The 17,146-nt window shown below is 44.8% G+C and overlaps 1 long non-coding RNA gene across 1 annotated transcript in view; it reads right to left on the reverse strand.

The window, feature by feature from the left end:
• Nucleotides 1-367: 367 nt before the first annotated feature.
• The window catches only part of LOC143776506 (uncharacterized), a 76,292-nt gene continuing 59,513 nt past the window's right edge, over nt 368-17,146 (reverse strand). Inside the window, exon 3 of the long non-coding RNA XR_013215851.1 lies at nt 368-1,362. This is a non-coding gene — a long non-coding RNA (uncharacterized LOC143776506). The remainder of the gene's footprint in view (nt 1,363-17,146) is intronic.

The following is a 17,146-nucleotide window of genomic DNA, read 5'->3' on the forward strand; positions in this document are numbered from 1 at the left end:
TGGACAAGGGCAGAGTTCCGCTCCGCAACCAACAGAATCCTCACAGGATCAAGGACAATTGCGCCAACAAAGGCCCCCTGAACAGGACCCAGAGCTGCCGCTATCTCCCCCGCCTACTTACAGGGATCTGTAATGTTTTTTTTTTTTGGGGGGGTCCATATATGTTTAGCCAAACCATGGCTGTTGTTGATTTGTAGTGTCTGGTTTGTTTATTTTGTTTGTTGTTTAACCCAAACCAAAAAAATAACAAGAATTTTGTGGCAAGTTTGGCCAAAAATTTTTGGTCCGTTTGACAAAAAAAACACATCAAAAACAAAATGATGTTTGTGGACTAATCATTTAAACAACATACACATATGGTCTGCTCAAAATCTGGTAATTAAGGAAATCAAACACACACGTTACCGTATAAAATGGCATAGTAAATTGTATTTAACAAATATAAGTGGCAAAAAATGACATCACAACTGAGACACAGCATACTCTTGCCAGGGAGTGGCACCAGGAGGAGAGACAAAATAATTGCTGAAAACATCCCTAACTTTTATGCCAGAAAGGAGACGGCGCGTAGGAGGGCCATGTGGTGTAGGCCTAATCACATTGCTCAACATGTCTTCACCAATAGCATCTGATGAGCAATCATGTATGCGGGTGTAATTGTGCAAAATTACACACGCTTTGATCACTTAGTTCACAGAAGTTTCACTGAGCTGAATGGCAGACTGGAGAACACGCCATTTGGCCACCAGAAGTCCAAAGGCACACTCCACCAGTCTCCGCGCCCTAGAAAGCCGTAAATTAAAAATTTTCCTCCGATGGTCGAGGTTGCGCCGTGGATAAGGCCTCATGACATGTCTGGTCAGTTGGAACGCCTCATCTCCAACAAAAACAAAAGGCACTGCTTCCGCACTGGAGCCTGGGAGTTGTTGTGGCGGTGGGAGATCTAACAGGTTGTCACGTAGCCGCCGACCCATAATGGATGAATTGAAGACCCTAGAGTCTCCAGTTCGCCCATAGGCCCCAATGTCTACAATTATAAACCTGTAGTTACTGTCAACTACAGCTAACAGAACTACAGAGAAAAACTGCTTATAATTATAGAATTGGGAGCCAGAGTTCGGCGGCTTACGTACCCTGATATGTTTCCCATCAACGGCTCCAATGCAGTTAGGGAAGTCACAATTTTGCTGGTAACCACGGGCTATTTGTAGCCAATCAGCCTGCTTTGGCTCAGGCATAACAAGGTCCTTCAGTTTCTCCCATATTTGGCGACAGGTTAAACGCGCAATGCCCGAAATTGATGAGCGACCAAACAAAAACTCAAGGTGAAGTCCCGCATATGACAATCCAGTTGTCAGGAAGCTGAAAATGTAAAAAAAATATATTAGCTAGGTTAAAACAGTACACACAAAACATGAATAGGCACAATTTTTATGGGTTTCCTGAAAAACAGGATAAGGTCTTTAAAACAAAATATTTACTTAGGCAACTTCACTAGTAAATTTTGAAAAATATTATATATATATATATATATATATATTTGTGACCTACTGTACACATATACCTGTAAAGAACTGATAAATAACAACTGTTTTTTTTTAAAAAAAACAGTATGTGAGGATGGTGAATACATACCGTAAGGTTAGCAGAAGACGCTCCTCTGCGGATATGGCTTTGCGCAGCCTTGTGTCCTGATAGGTTATACCGGGACGTAAAATCTCCAACAATCTATCAAATGTTGTGATGGTCATGCGACAGTATAGATAGAATTTGTCGGGATGTGCCCGCATAGCTGTATAGAGCCTCTTGAAATGGCCTTTAGTGAGGCGTTTCGTGAGAAGAGGATGCACCCACATTCTGGTTCTCCTCCTTCGCGGATCAGCAATAACTGGATATGGCTGGCCAAAGCAAAGCGACAAGAGCCAGTTATACAAAACCCGCTGCGTTGGGGTGAAGTGAAGGAGGTCAGACATGGTGCAAACGTTTCCACAACACACCAACAAATGCACAAGCACCAAATGGCCATATGGGAGGGTGGCACCTGTTGTCGAGGCCTTAAATAGGGTTTCTGATGGTGATTTAAATCAATTACAGCCTCAAAAACCGTTAAATGTCCATTTTGTCATGTTGCGTGAAAAATACGCATTACGGTTGTCATACGGATTACATACGCAACATTACATGCGCAAAATACGCTGCCACACCCTGCCTACGGATCACTATTTTTTTTACTTTTCTGCGTATTACGGCTTTAAAATACGGACCGTATTTACATACGCTGAGTGTGACGCCGGCCTTAACCTCATAGATCATCATTTAGCCTCAGGGCAAACCTTTTCCAGCAAGTTGTAACAGGAATGTGGAAGCTGCAATATATTGTAATTGCTTCTTTACTGAAGCTTGTTCAACCAAGGAATATATATCCTGTGCCAAAAAGTGAGCCCGGAAAAATAGCTGTGGGTATAATGAGGTGGAATTGTTCAGAATCCTAAACATAACTTATGTAGTAGCCTATCAGGCCACCTATCTATTAAACTTTCTTTGTAATTTGCAGATCCAGGTAAATCCAGCAGTCTTCCACAGATGCTGTAAATCATTTCATGCGTGTTAGGCCGGCGTCACACTAGAGAGTTTTACGGACATATGAGAGGCGCAAAACTACGCATTGCACACGGACCAATGATTCTCTATGGGGCAGCTCCTATCTGCCGTATATTTCTCAGCCGTATTTTACAGGCGTAGAAAATCGCACCATGCTGCGTTTGTCAGCGTATTGCGCAAAAAATGAAAGTCTATGGGGGTGAGAAAAATATGGACTACACACGGACCATCAGTGTGACTTGCGAGTAATACCCACCGGTGTTCTAGAGAAAAGCCGGCAATTCAGTGCGGAGTACAGTAAAATCACACTGACAGGTTAGAATAGACTACGGTAGATAGAATAAATGTCTACACATAGTATAGGTATATATATACAGTGGGGCAAAAAAGTATTTAGTCAGTCAGCAATAGTGCAAGTTCCACCACTTAAAAAGATGAGAGGCGTCTGTAATTTACATCATAGGTAGACCTCAACTATGGGAGACAAACTGAGACAAAAAAATCCAGAAAATCACATTGTCTGTTTTTTAATCATTTTATTTGCATATTATGGTGGAAAATAAGTATTTGGTCAGAAACAAACAATCAAGATTTCTGGCTCTCACAGACCTGTAACTTCTTCTTTAAGAGTCTCCTCTTTCCTCCACTCATTACCTGTAGTAATGGCACCTGTTTAAACTTGTTATCAGTATAAAAAGACACCTGCGCACACCCTCAAACAGTCTGACTCCAAACTCCACTATGGTGAAGACCAAAGAGCTGTCAAAGGACACCAGAAACAAAATTGTAGCCCTGCACCAGGCTGGGAAGACTGAATCTGCAATAGCCAACCAGCTTGGAGTGAAGAAATCAACAGTGGGAGCAATAATTAGAAAATGGAAGACATTCAAGACCACTGATAATCTCCCTCGATCTGGGGCTCCACGCAAAATCCCACCCCATGGGGTCAGAATGATCACAAGAACGGTGAGCAAAAATCCCAGAACCACGCGGGGGGACCTAGTGAATGAACTGCAGAGAGCTGGGACCAATGTAACAAGGCCTACCATAAGTAACACACTACGCCACCATGGACTCAGATCCTGCAGTGCCAGACGTGTCCCACTGCTTAAGCCAGTACATGTCCGGGCCCGTCTGAAGTTTGCTAGAGAGCATTTGGATGATCCAGAGGAGTTTTGGGAGAATGTCCCATGGTCTGATGAAACCAAACTGGAACTGTTTGGTAGAAACACAACTTGTCGTGTTTGGAGGAAAAAGAATACTGAGTTGCATCCGTCAAACACCATACCTACTGTAAAGCATGGTGGTGGAAACATCATGCTTTGGGGCTGTTTCTCTGCAAAGGGGCCAGGACGACTGATCCGGGTACATGAAAGAATGAATGGGGCCATGTATCGTGAGATTTTGAGTGCAAACCTCCTTCCATCAGCAAGGGCATTGAAGATGAAACGTGGCTGGGTCTTTCAACATGACAATGATCCAAAGCACACCGCCAGGGCAACGAAGGAGTGGCTTCGTAAGAAGCAGTTCAAGGTCCTGGAGTGGCCTAGCCAGTCTCCAGATCTCAACCCTATAGAAAACCTTTGGAGGGAGTTGAAAGTCCGTGTTGCCAAGCGAAAAGCCAAAAACATCACTGCTCTAGAGGAGATCTGCATGGAGGAATGGGCCAACATACCAACAACAGTGCGTGGCAACCTTGTGAAGACTTACAGAAAACGTTTGACCTCTGTCATTGCCAACAAAGGATATATTACAAAGTATTGAGATGAAATTTTGTTTCTGACCAAATACTTATTTTCCACCATAATATGCAAATAAAATGATAAAAAAACAGACAATGTGATTTTATGGATTTTTTTTCTCAGTTTGTCTCCCATAGTTGAGGTCTACCTATGATGTAAATTACAGACGCCTCTCATCTTTTTAAGTGGTGGAACTTGCACTATTGCTGACTGACTAAATACTTTTTTGCCCCACTGTATATATATATATATGTCATTGAGACACACACACATATATATATATATATATATATATATATATATATATATTTAATACAGCGCTAGATAGCAGAAAAGCCGGTAATTCAATTGCCGGCTTTTGCTATCTCCTTATCAAACCCGACAGGATATGAGGATATGAGACATGGTTTACATACAGTAAACCATTTTATATCCCTTTTTTTTGCATATTCCTTACTACTAATGTTAGTAGTGTGTGCGTGTACAAAATTTGGGGGCTCTAGCTGTTAAAATAAAGAGTTAATTCACGGAAAAAACTGGCGTGGGCTCCCGCGCAACTTTCTCCGTCAGAGTGGGAAAGCCAGTGACTGAGGGCAGATATTAAAAGCCTACAGAGGGACCATGGTTATTGCCCCCCCCGGCTAAAAACATCTGCCCCCAGCCACCCCAGAAAAGGCACATCTGTAAGATGTGCCTATTCTGGCACTTAGCCTCTCACTTCCCACTCCCCTGTAGCGATGGGATATGGGTAATAAAGGGTTAGTGCCATCTTGCTATTGTAAGGTGACATTAAGCCTGGTTAATAATGGAGAGGTGTCAATAAGACACCTATCCATTATTAATCCAATAGTAGTAAATGGTTAATAAAACACACACACATTAGGAAAAAAGTATTTTATTTAAATAAAGACAGGGTGTTGTAATAGTTTATTATACTCTTAATCCAAATGACGACCCTTGTTCTGTAAAAGAAAAAAAAGAAAAAAGCAACAATATCCCATACCTTTCTGGCGCTCAGTCATGTTCCACGCTGTAAATCCATCTGAAGGGGTTAAAAAATTTTACAGCCAGGAGCCTGCTAATGCAGCCTGTATAGTATAATGCATTCCCCATAGGTGTATAGTATAATGCACTCCCTATAGGCCTGTATAGTATAATGCATTCCCCAAAGGCCTGTATGGTGTAATGCACTCCCCATAGGCCTGTATAGTATAATGCATTCCCTATAGGCCTGTATATTGTAATGCACTCTCCATAGGCCTGTATAGTATAATGCATTCCCCATAGGTCTGTATAGTATAATGCTTTCCTCATAGGTCCGTATAGTATAATGCACTCCCTATAGGCCTGTATAGTATAATGCATTCCCCATAGGCCTGTATAGTATAATGCATTCCCCATAGGCCTGTATAGTATCATGCACTCCCCATAGGCCTGTATAGTATCATGCACTCCCCATGAGCCTCTTTAGTATAATGCATTCCCCATAGACCGGTATAGTATAATGCACTCCCAATAGGCCTGTATAGTATAATGCACTCCCCATAGGGATGTATACTATCATGTAATCCCCATAGGCCTGTAGAGTATAATGTATTCCCCATAGGCCTGTATAGTATAATGTATTCACCATAGGCCTGTATAGTATAATGCACCCCCCCATAGGCCTGTATAGTGTAATGCAACCCCCATAGGCCTGTATAGTATAATGCATTCCCCATAGGACTGTATATTATAATGCACTCCCCATAGGCCTGTAAAGTATAACGCACTCCCCATAGGCCTATCTATAATATAACGCTGGGAGCGTCACTCTGTCCGAAGCCTCTATAGACTGCGCAAGCACAAGCGCCGGCGCAGTCTGGACCGCACAGAGCGACGCTCCCAGGAGATCGCGGTATGCGTAAGCGCTGAACGCACACCGCGATCTCCACCGGACAAGCAGGGACGAGCCAGGAGGCGGAGGGTGAGTATACTTACCTGACCCGTTCCACCGACGCGCTTCCGGGCCGTGACTGTCCCCCTGCTCCCGGAATCGGCGCCTGCGCAGTCCGCGCTTTCCGGCGCCATTTTCTTGAAGACACATTGCAGTCGCCCACAGCCACGCACAGCCGCCGCACCCAGCACAGCCGACCACAGCCGCTGCACCCAGCACAGCCGCCCACAGCCACGCACAGCCGCCCACAGCCACGCACAGCCGCACCCAGCACAGCCGACCACAGCCACGCACAGCCGCCGCCCCCAGCACAGCCGCCCACAGCCACGTACAGCCACCCATAGCCACGCACAGCCGCCGCACCCAGCACAGCCGACCACAGCCGCCGCACCCAGCACATCCGCCGCACCCAGCACAGCCATGCACAGCCGCCACAGCCACGCACAGCCGCCTACAGCCACGCACAGCCTCCCACAGCCGCGCACAGCCGCCCACAGCCACGGACAGCCGCCGCACCCAGCACAGCCGCCGCACCCAGCACAGCCGCCCACAGCCACGCACAGCCGCCCACAGCCACGCACAGCCACCGCACCCAGCACAGCCACGCACAGCCGCCGCACCCAGCACAGCCGCCCACAGCCACGCACAACCGCTGCACCCAGCACAGCCACCCACAGCCGCCGCACCCAGCACAGCCGCCGCACCCAGCACAGCCGCCGCACCCAGCACAGCCACGCACAGCCGCCACAGCCATGCACAGCCTCCGCACCCAGCACAGCCACGCACAGCCGCCTACAGCCACGGACAGCCGCCGCACCCAGCACAGCCACCGCACCCAGCACAGCCGCCGCACCCAGCACAGCCGCCCACAGCCACGCACAGCCGCCGCACCCAGCACAGCCTCCCACAGCCACGCACAGCTGCCTACAGCCACGCACAGCCGCTGCACCCAGCACAGCCGCTGCACCCAGCACAGCCACCGCACCCAGCACAGCCGTCCACAGCTGCCGCACCCAGCACAGCCGCCCGCACCCAGCACAGCCACGTCACATACAGCCGCCCGCACTCAGCACAGCCACATACAGCCGCCCGCACTCAGCACAGCCGCCCGCACTCAGCACAGCCGCCCGCACTGATGGGGGCGCAGGATGGAGCAGCACGTGATAGGATGGGGGTGCAGGATGGGAGCACATGACAGGATGGGGATGAGGATGGAGCAGCACATGACACGGTGGAGCAGCACATGACAGGATGGGGGCGCAGGATGGAGCAGCACATGACACGGTGGAGCAGCACATGACAGGATGGGGATGCAGGATGGAGCAGCACATGACACGGTGGAGCAGCACATGACAGGATGGGGGCGCAGGATGGAGCAGCACACGACACGGTGGAGCAGCACATGACAGGATGGGGGCGCAGGATGGAGCAGCATATGACAGGATAGGAGCAGCACATACCAGGATGGAGACCATATTCCAATATAAATGCTCGCCACCCGGGCGTAGAACGGGTTCAATAGCTAGTATAGTATAATGCACCTAGATAAAAAAATATAAATACAATACTCACCTCTCCTCCTTGTTCCCACGGTGCTCTGAGCGCTCGCACATCTCCAGACAGCGGGCGCCGAGTACTGACGTCATCGTGACCCCTGTCAGTGTCTGCATCAGTGATGTCAGACGCTGAGAGGGGGATGATAAGAGAGGGAGTGTAACGCTCCCTCCCTCATCAATGCATTCAGCTGTATTCTAGCTGATACAGTTCACTTGCAATCACGGGCGGGGGCCCACTGCTGGCACAGGGCCTCCTCAGGGGCCCCATAGCGGCCAGGTGGCAGAGCAGGGAGATCGTTTCTGTGATCCTAGCAGTTTATCCCTCAACAGTCATCAATTTAGGAGCACCCCTTAAAGCCTGATTCCGGGAAAACTTTCTGACAACCAATATTGCTCCTATTAGTTAACCATTCATCAAATAAGAATAATCTGCCTAGTTATTCAGCTATGCAACCATCACTCCTGTACCGCCACATGATCATTATATTTCACCTTCATATGTTTTTTAAAGCCGGTATTGGCCGAGTGTGCGTGCATTCTTAATGAGGAGAGGGGAGTAAAGCAGGTGGTGGGTTTTCTCTCTTGCCAAAAATTGATTGGGCATATTGAATTTAAACTTGTCTGATTATTTTTTCCTACATTAACCATATGAACATCGACTTACACCTATTACACATAGTCAGATGGTCCTGACATCTAAGTCTTTGACATCTCACATAGATATATTACATGTTGTGATTATTCTTTAATTGATTGAATTGCCCTCACTACATACTAGGCATAGATGCTACATATGGGGGCAGAGAGTTGTCTCAGTTGGTGTTAACCCTAAGCATCTACAAATATACAAGAAATTTTTCAGCAGTTCTTCTAGGCTGGTATATGTACGCTAATGGCTAGGATTTCATTTTTTTTCCTTAGACGACATAAGCTACAGGTAAACACAAGGCTTTGTTTTCTGATGCATAGGAGAGTTTTGTCTTCTGCTTGTTACACCTGCTTAAAGTAATGAGTCCCATGACTGTCATGTAAGTATAGGGGAAAATTATCCAAGCAGCTAATGACAGATCCTTATTCATGTCTGATCCCTGGGGATAATTAAGCTTTTGTCTCTGCACAGACCCCCCGGGTGTTAATTGTGTGCATCAATAATGCCTTTCACTATACTGATTGCTAACTATATATAATTGCTTGGTTAGAGAAATACAATATTCCATTTATACTGATTAGATTGTATATACAGTGGATTGAAAAAGTACTTTTAATATAATGAAAATACTTATTCAAGGCACTGTAGATGTGTGATCTGCATAGCTTCTGTCTCAGCACTTTGTCACATTCCTTTAAATGTCGTCTATAAACTATATATTACAATCACAATTAAGCATCGGAAATAATGTATACGGTGGGTACGGAAAGTATTCAGACACCTTTAAATTTTTTACTCTTTGTTTCATTGCTGCCATTTGGTAAAATCCAAAAAGTTCATTTTTTTTCTCATTAATGTACGCTCTGCACCCCATTTTGAATGAAAAAAACAGAAATGTAGTAATTTTTGCAATTTTGATAAAAAAGAAAAACTGAAATATCACATGGTCATAAGTATTCAGACCCTTTGCTCAGACACTCATATTTAAGTCACATGCTGTCCATTTCCTTGTGATCTTCTTTGAGATGGTTCTTCTCCTTCATTGGAGTCCGGTTGTGTTTAATTAAACTGATAGGACTTGATTTGGAAAGGCACACACCTGTCGATATAAGACCTCACAGCTCACAGTGCATGTCAGACCAAATGAGAATCATGAGGTCAAAGGAACTGGCCAAGGAGCTCAGAGACAGACTTGTGGCAAGGCACTGATCTGGCCAAGGTTACAACGGAATTTCTGCAGTACTCGAGGTTCCTAAGAGAACAGTGGCCTCCATAATCCTTAAACGGAAGAAGTTTGGGACCACCAGAAGTCTTCCTAGACCTGGCCGTCCAGCCAAACTGAGCAATCGTGGGAGAAGAGCCATGAGGAGAGAGGTAAAGAACCCCAAGATCACTGTGGCTGAGCTCCAGAGATGAAGGAGGGAGATGGGAGAAAGTTCCACAAAGTCAACTATCACTGCAGCCCTCCACCAGTCGGGTCTTTATGGCAGAGTGGCCTGATCCCTCACTTGCAGAGCCTGATCCCTCGCTTGCAGTGCCCCATCCCTCGCACAGGAGAAACGTAAGGCAAACAACAAACTCCATTAGTATTAAAACCTTACCTTGTGTCAGTCAACCTCAATGTGAATAAGGACAGAGCAGGACAAGAGCCTGACTGTTCAGACTGTTAAGACACCCATCTATTGGAGCCCCTGTTTGTGCAAAGTACAAGAAACTACAGCAAATCCAAAGAAATAAGCCAGAGCATAAGCTGGTATTCGTGCAATATGTAAGAGCATGTTCACACTGTGGCCATTTATCAGACAAAATGTGCAGACTTTTCTCCAAATCCTGAACAACCCATTTAATGTAATTGTCACAGGGTTACCGCAACAGTGTGGAGCCAGAAGACTGCAGCATCTGATTTCTCCTACTCTGGCGCTGAGAAGTACTTCTCTGTCATATTTAATGTGTTTATTTCTTCTGGCAGAACAGGGGTTAATCGGCCATGTTGGAAATCCCTGTGCTCAGCTGTGCTCGGTTAGCCACTCCTTTTCCCTTTGTAATCTGGGCTCTGTTCCTATTCCTCATCTGAGCTAGCTTTATTGCTGCATGGTTAACGGAGGGAAAGGAGTTAGTATGAGAAGGAGAGTTGGAGGAGTTATTAGTGACTGTTGCTTGGTTTGTATGCGTGGTAATTACTTATCCTTCTCTATTTTGTTTTTTTCCCCTTTCCTGCACACCTCGGTGGATTTCTCTGTTATATGTGAGTGAATATTTTGTTTGTCTGGAGTTTTCTGTTAACCCTTGTCTGTGTTGCCCTGTTTGTCGGGTTGGTGTACTGCGGTACACAGTAGTGCCCCCTCTTTCCTGGCTGGGCGAAAAGAACAGACGGAGGGCTAACTTAGGGGATAAGGCAAGGGCGGACGCCCTGGCATTTTTGCCATTTGAAGTATCCCAGGGAGCAGGGCGAGCTAGGGCGCCCCCTACTGTTAGGGACAAGAAAGGAGCCCCTGGTCCCAGGTCACCCGACAGCTGTGTTGTGACAGTAATATATGGAAGACTCAAGTACATATGTACAATTGAGAGAAGGCACCGCAGGTATACAAGAGGAAGGTGGGTCCACCCAGATAGTATATAAAAATGAACAAGTACTCAAACAATTATTATGGTAGCACGCTGATATAAGACCTCCATGAATGTATACAAATCTCAGAAAATGTAGTCAGAATTGAAATGCAACTATTGCTACTATTTAACACACTGTATATCAAAGAGAGAAAAAAAGTGAAAAGTGAAAAATATAGCAACAGTTATATACTGTGTTCATACAGAGGTGGCAGCTACAAATCAATATTTAAGCGCAGTAATAGAAGGCAGAGTTGCCATGTGAAAGAATGCTATGAGTATATTGCAGAGTTGCCAGCTATGTAGAAAAGGGGATAATCAAAGGAGTACAAACAGTTTTAAATGGTATAGGAGTACATGGTAAAAGGTACTGTACCTTAAAAGATAACGGCTGGGGACCGACCACACCGGAAGCGCATTTCGCAATGAAATGCTTCGTCCAGGGATCTGTTGCATTTCAAATCTGAGATTTGTATACATGCATGGGGGTCTTGTATCACATTAAAGCATAATAATTGTTTGAGTACTTGTTAATTTTTATATACTGTCTGGGTGAACCCACCTTCCTCTTGGATACATGCAGTGCCTTCTCTCAATCGTTTTACATACTGTTTTACATATTGTTTTTAATGTATTGAATAAACTTCATATTTTTTAACCATTTATACCCTGGCCCTCTGTAAAGTCTTTGTTTAGGTGTTCCTATGTCTCTCCCTTTACGGCTATAATATAGGATAAATAATTGGGGTACCCATTTTGTAAGTAAACATATTTCTAAAGGTGCTATTGACATGAAATTCTCACCAGACGCCGATAACAACCCATCCAATCCACACGGGCAAAAAAATCAAACCATAGATGTCTATAAATGATGTGTAATAATGAGAAATTACATGGAAAACGTGTTGAATACATGAAAAAATAAAGTTATATGGGAAACTTCTGACACCAGCTAAAATCTATCAGCAATTAGAAAGCAATCCTGCCACTTAGTGAAAAATAGTAACAGCTGGTTCAACTGATGGCTTATAAAAAATGGTAATTAGACCTACCGGTAATTGTGTTTCCAGGAATCCATCCTGACAGCACCATGGAGGACGTCCTTCTTACCCTCAGAGTGATAGGAACAACATGCGGTTAAAAGGACCCTCCCCTTACCACCCACCAGTGATTTTCCAAAGTATCACATCTGGATGGATGCAAAAAAAGACTTCATTAACAATTCTTACACCAATGTTACGTCACATTAGAATACAAAAGAAAGGCTTGCAGTAGGGAGGGAACTAGTAGTGCTGTCAGGATGGATTCCTGGAAACACAATTACCGGTAGCACATCATATTGATATTTCCAGCAAAAAGATACCTCGGATTATAATACTATAGTCAAGTACACTAATCAGAAGGTGCTATAGTGGTATCTAAATTAGTACTAATGGGAAACAGGTTCAACGTGAAAGCAGATATTTAAACATACAAAAAGACACGTATGCAAGAACAATGATAGAAAACTTTATTAGTACATATAAAAAGTCAATAAAATATTGTAGCCAATAGTGCTTAGTGAGCCAAAAATAGCAACAAAAGGCGTCACCAACAGGAGGGCAAGATATTAACAAAAATAAATAAATAAACACATAGCAAGACCACAATGGGATGAATAGGAAAAAAGGGATCGTACACAAAGGGTTAGTATAAAATAGTTACCAGAGATAAATATAAATAAGTATAAATATATACCCCAGTGTTAGGAACCAAAAAATCCTAAATATGTAAACAGTGATGGAAATGGATTCTGGACCATGGGTAAGAATAAAGGTGCATAGTGTAAAGACTTAGGGGGAAGAAAAAAAAAAAAAAAAAAAACAACCCACAAGCCAAGTCCTAGCTACCCAGGTACATGAAACCCAAATGTACAACTAAATCAATCAATGTGGTCAGCATAAATAAGTATGAATGAATCTTACCAGCACATGTGTGGAGACGCCGCAACCACTATGCGCATTTCGGCAGAGTGCCTTCCTCAGGGGGAATGGCATCACAGCTGAAATAAGACCCTTTTATATAAGTCATGACCAATGGAAGGAGATGTATCTGTGCACATGACCGGAAACCAGACCACAAGGGATGCTGGTACTTGTAGTAAAACTTAAATCCGTTCGTTGGCACTTCACCAGTCGGCGTACTGGTTGTCTTTTCACTATACACTATACACTCACCGGCCACTTTATTAGGTACACCATGCTAGTAACGGGTTGGACCCCCTTTTGCCTTCAGAACTGCCTCAATTCTTCGTGGCATAGATTCAACAAGGTGCTGGAAGCATTCCTCAGAGATTTTGGTCCATATTGACATGATGGCATCACACAGTTGCCGCAGATTTGTCGGCTGCACATCCCAAAGATGCTCCATACAAGGCAGGATGGATCCATGCTTTCATGTTGTTTACGCCAAATTCTGACCCTACCATCCGAATGTCGCAGCAGAAATCGAGACTCATCAGACCAAGCAACGTTTTTCCAATCTTCTACTGTCCAATTTCGATGAGCTTGTACAAATTGTAGCCTCAGTTTCCTGTTCTTAGCTGAAAGGAGTGGTACCCGGTGTGGTCTTCTGCTGCTGTAGCCCATCTGCCTCAAAGTTCGACGCACTGTGCGTTCAGAGATGCTCTTAGGCCTACCTTGGTTGTAACGGGTGGCGATTTGAGTCACTGTTGCCTTTCTATCAGCTCGAACCAGTCTGCCCATTCTCCTCTGACCTCTGGCATCAACAAGGCATTTCCGCCCACAGAACTGCCGCTCACTGGATTTTTTTTCTTTTTCGGACCATTCTCTGTAAACCCTAGAGATGGTTGTGCGTGAAAATCCCAGTAGATCAGCAGTTTCTGAAATACTCAGACCAGCCCTTCTGGCACCAACAACCATGCCACGTTCAAAGGCACTCAAATCACCTTTCTTCCCCATACTGATGCTCGGTTTGAACTGCAGGAGATTGTCTTGACCATGTCTACATGCCTAAATGCACTGAGTTGCCGCCATGTGATTGGCTGATTAGAAATTAAGTGTTAACAAGAAGTTGGACAGGTGTACCTAATAAAGTGGCCGGTGAGTGTATATTTATATTTTATACATAATTTTTTTTTTTTTTCACTTTCATGCAGGTGTGTTAGATATATATAGATATATATTTGCCTCTTGTAGGTTCCATGTTTTCTTAATTTTCTTAATTTGATGTTATATAGTCACTAGACTTGTTTTAATCATTTTTATAATGCACAGTATGCAACTATGCTATAGTGCTCTATATTCCATCTGTTATGAGAACATGGGGTTAACTATATATCTTCACTCAATCTAGTTTTCTCTGTGCACGCGTGCACTGGCACCCCTGCTGACATTGCCGGCGACGGCGTCTCTCCATGGCTGGGGGCGGGGTCCCGGGGGTCGCTCCATGTCCGCGCTGATCTCGGCGCGTCCCTGGCAGCCTCTCCCCGGTTCCCCGCCCTCACCCATGACGCACTCGCTGACTCTGCTGGACGGGGCCGTATCAGGTCACGTGCGCCAGTTCTTGAGCACAGGATTTAAGTTTTACTACAAGTACCAGCATCCCTTGCGGTCTGGTTTCCGGTCATGTGCACAGATACATCTCCTTCCATTGGTCATGAGCACAGGATTTAAGTTTTACTACAAGTACCAGCATCCTTTGCGGTCTGGTTTCCGGTCATGTGCACAGATACATCTCCTTCCATTGGTCATGAACACAGGATTTAAGTTTTACTACAAGTACCAGCATCCCTTGTGGTCTGGTTTCCGGTCATGTGCACAGATACAACATCTCCTTCCATTGGTCATGAGCACAGGATCTAAGTTTTACTACAAGTACCAGCATCCCTTGCGGTCTGGTTTCCGGTCATGTGCACAGATACATCTCCTTCCATTGGTCATGAGCACAGGATCTAAGTTTTACTACAAGTACCAGCATCCCTTGCGGTCTGGTTTCCGGTCATGTGTACAGATACATCTCCTTCCATTGGTCATGACTCATATAAAAGGGTCTTATTTCAGCTGTGATGCCATTCCCCCTGAGGAAGGCACTCTGCCGAAATGCGCATAGGGGTTGCGGCGTCTCCACACATGTGCTGGTAAGATTCATTCATACTTATTTATGCTGACCACATTGATTGATTTAGTTGTACATTTGGGTTTTATGTACCTGGGTAGCTAGGACTTGGCTTGTGGGTTGTTGTTTTTTTTTTTTTTTTCCCCCTAAGTCTTTACACTATGCACCTTTATTCTTACCCATGGTCCAGAATCCATTTCCATCACTGTTTACATATTTAGGATTTTTTGGTTCCTAACACTGGGGTATATATTTATACTTATTTATATTTATCTCTGGTAACTATTTTATACTAACCCTTTGTGTACGATCCCTTTTTTCCTATTCATCCCATTGTGGTCTTGCTATGTGTTTATTTATTTATTTTTGTTAATATCTTGCCCTCCTGTTGGTGACGCCTTTTGTTGCTATTTTTGGCTCACTAAGCACTATTGGCTACAATATTTTATTGACTTTTTATATGTACTAATAAAGTTTTCTATCATTGTTCTTGCATACGTGTCTTTTTGTATGTTTAAACAATTACCGGTAGGTCTAATTACCGTTTTCCAGTTCACCACCTGACAGCACCATGGACAAGTACCAAAAGATGGTAATCTTAGGGTGGGACTACTGCATCTAAGACCTTCCTGCCAAAGGCTAACTGTTCTGAAACAACATCTAGCTTGTAATGTTTAGCGAAAGTACTAAGACTAGCCCAAGTAGCGGCCCTGCAGATTTGTTCTGTTGAGGCCCCCTCTCTCTGCCCATGACGTGGCCAAAGCTCGGGTTGAATGGGCTCTAAGAATGTCTGTGGGATTCTTCCCTTGAGCTCCATAAGCTAAGTCTATCATAGTTTTTATCCACCTCGCGATAGTTGCTTTGCTGATCTACAGCCCCTGTTTGGCCCCCCATATTGTATAAACAGGTTTTTGACTCGTCTCCAACTCTTGGTTGCCTTTAGATATTTTAGTACTGTCTCTCTGACGTCTAAATTATGATAGACCCCTTCTTTTGGATTTCTAGGGTGCTGGCAGAACGAAGGATTAATTACTTCTTGGTTAATATTTGTAGATTATACCATTTTGGGGAGGAAAGTTGGGTCAAGCCTTAGGACTATCCTATCAAAAATCTGTAGATATGGATCCCGTACACATAGGGCCTGCATTGCCCCCAACCTCTTGGCTGATATGATGGCTACAAGGAAAGCTTTTTTAAAAGAGAGCTTGGCTATATCCATGTCTCCTGACAAGAGATACGGAGGTTTACACAGGGTATTAAGGACAAGGTTAAGGTCCCATGGTGGAGATGACTTTCTTACAAGGGGTCTCAATCTCTGTGTGGTCCTAGAAAACCTTGCTACCCAGGGATGCGCGGCTAAAGAAAAGTCAAAGAAGACTCTAAGGGCCACAATCTGCACTTTTAAAGTACTAGGCCGAAGGCCCTTTTTAAGTCCTAACTGGAGGAAGTCGAGGATTCCGGGAATGTCCGGACTTGAAGTGTCTACTGGAGCTCCTCCTGAAAAGGTTCAAAATCACCTCCAAATTTTTTTGTAGATTGCCGAAATCACCAGCTTTCTGCTTGCTTGTAGTGTGGTGATCACCTCTTCCGACAGGCCTCTGGATCTCAGGGTCTGGTGTTCAGAATCCAAGCAGATAGTTGGAGTGAGTCTGGATTTTTGTGGAGCAACGGACCTTGGTGCAGAAGGTCCTGTCTCTTCGGTAACCGAAAAGGCCTCTCTACTGCCATTCTGTTTAGAAGAGAGAACCAGCTTCTCCTTGGCCAAAAAGGTACTACCAAGATGACTGTCGTTCCGTCATCCCGTATCTTTCTGAGTGTTCTCGGAATCAGTGGGAGGGGTGGGAAGGCGTACAGGAGCCCTTCTCCCCAGTGTTGCGATAGAGCGTCGACCCCCTCAGCCCCGTCTAGGGGATTTGGTGAAAAAAAGTTTCTGGTTTTT

Source organism: Ranitomeya variabilis, chromosome 1 (assembly GCF_051348905.1).
Source record: "Ranitomeya variabilis isolate aRanVar5 chromosome 1, aRanVar5.hap1, whole genome shotgun sequence".
NCBI lineage: Eukaryota > Metazoa > Chordata > Amphibia > Anura > Dendrobatidae > Ranitomeya > Ranitomeya variabilis.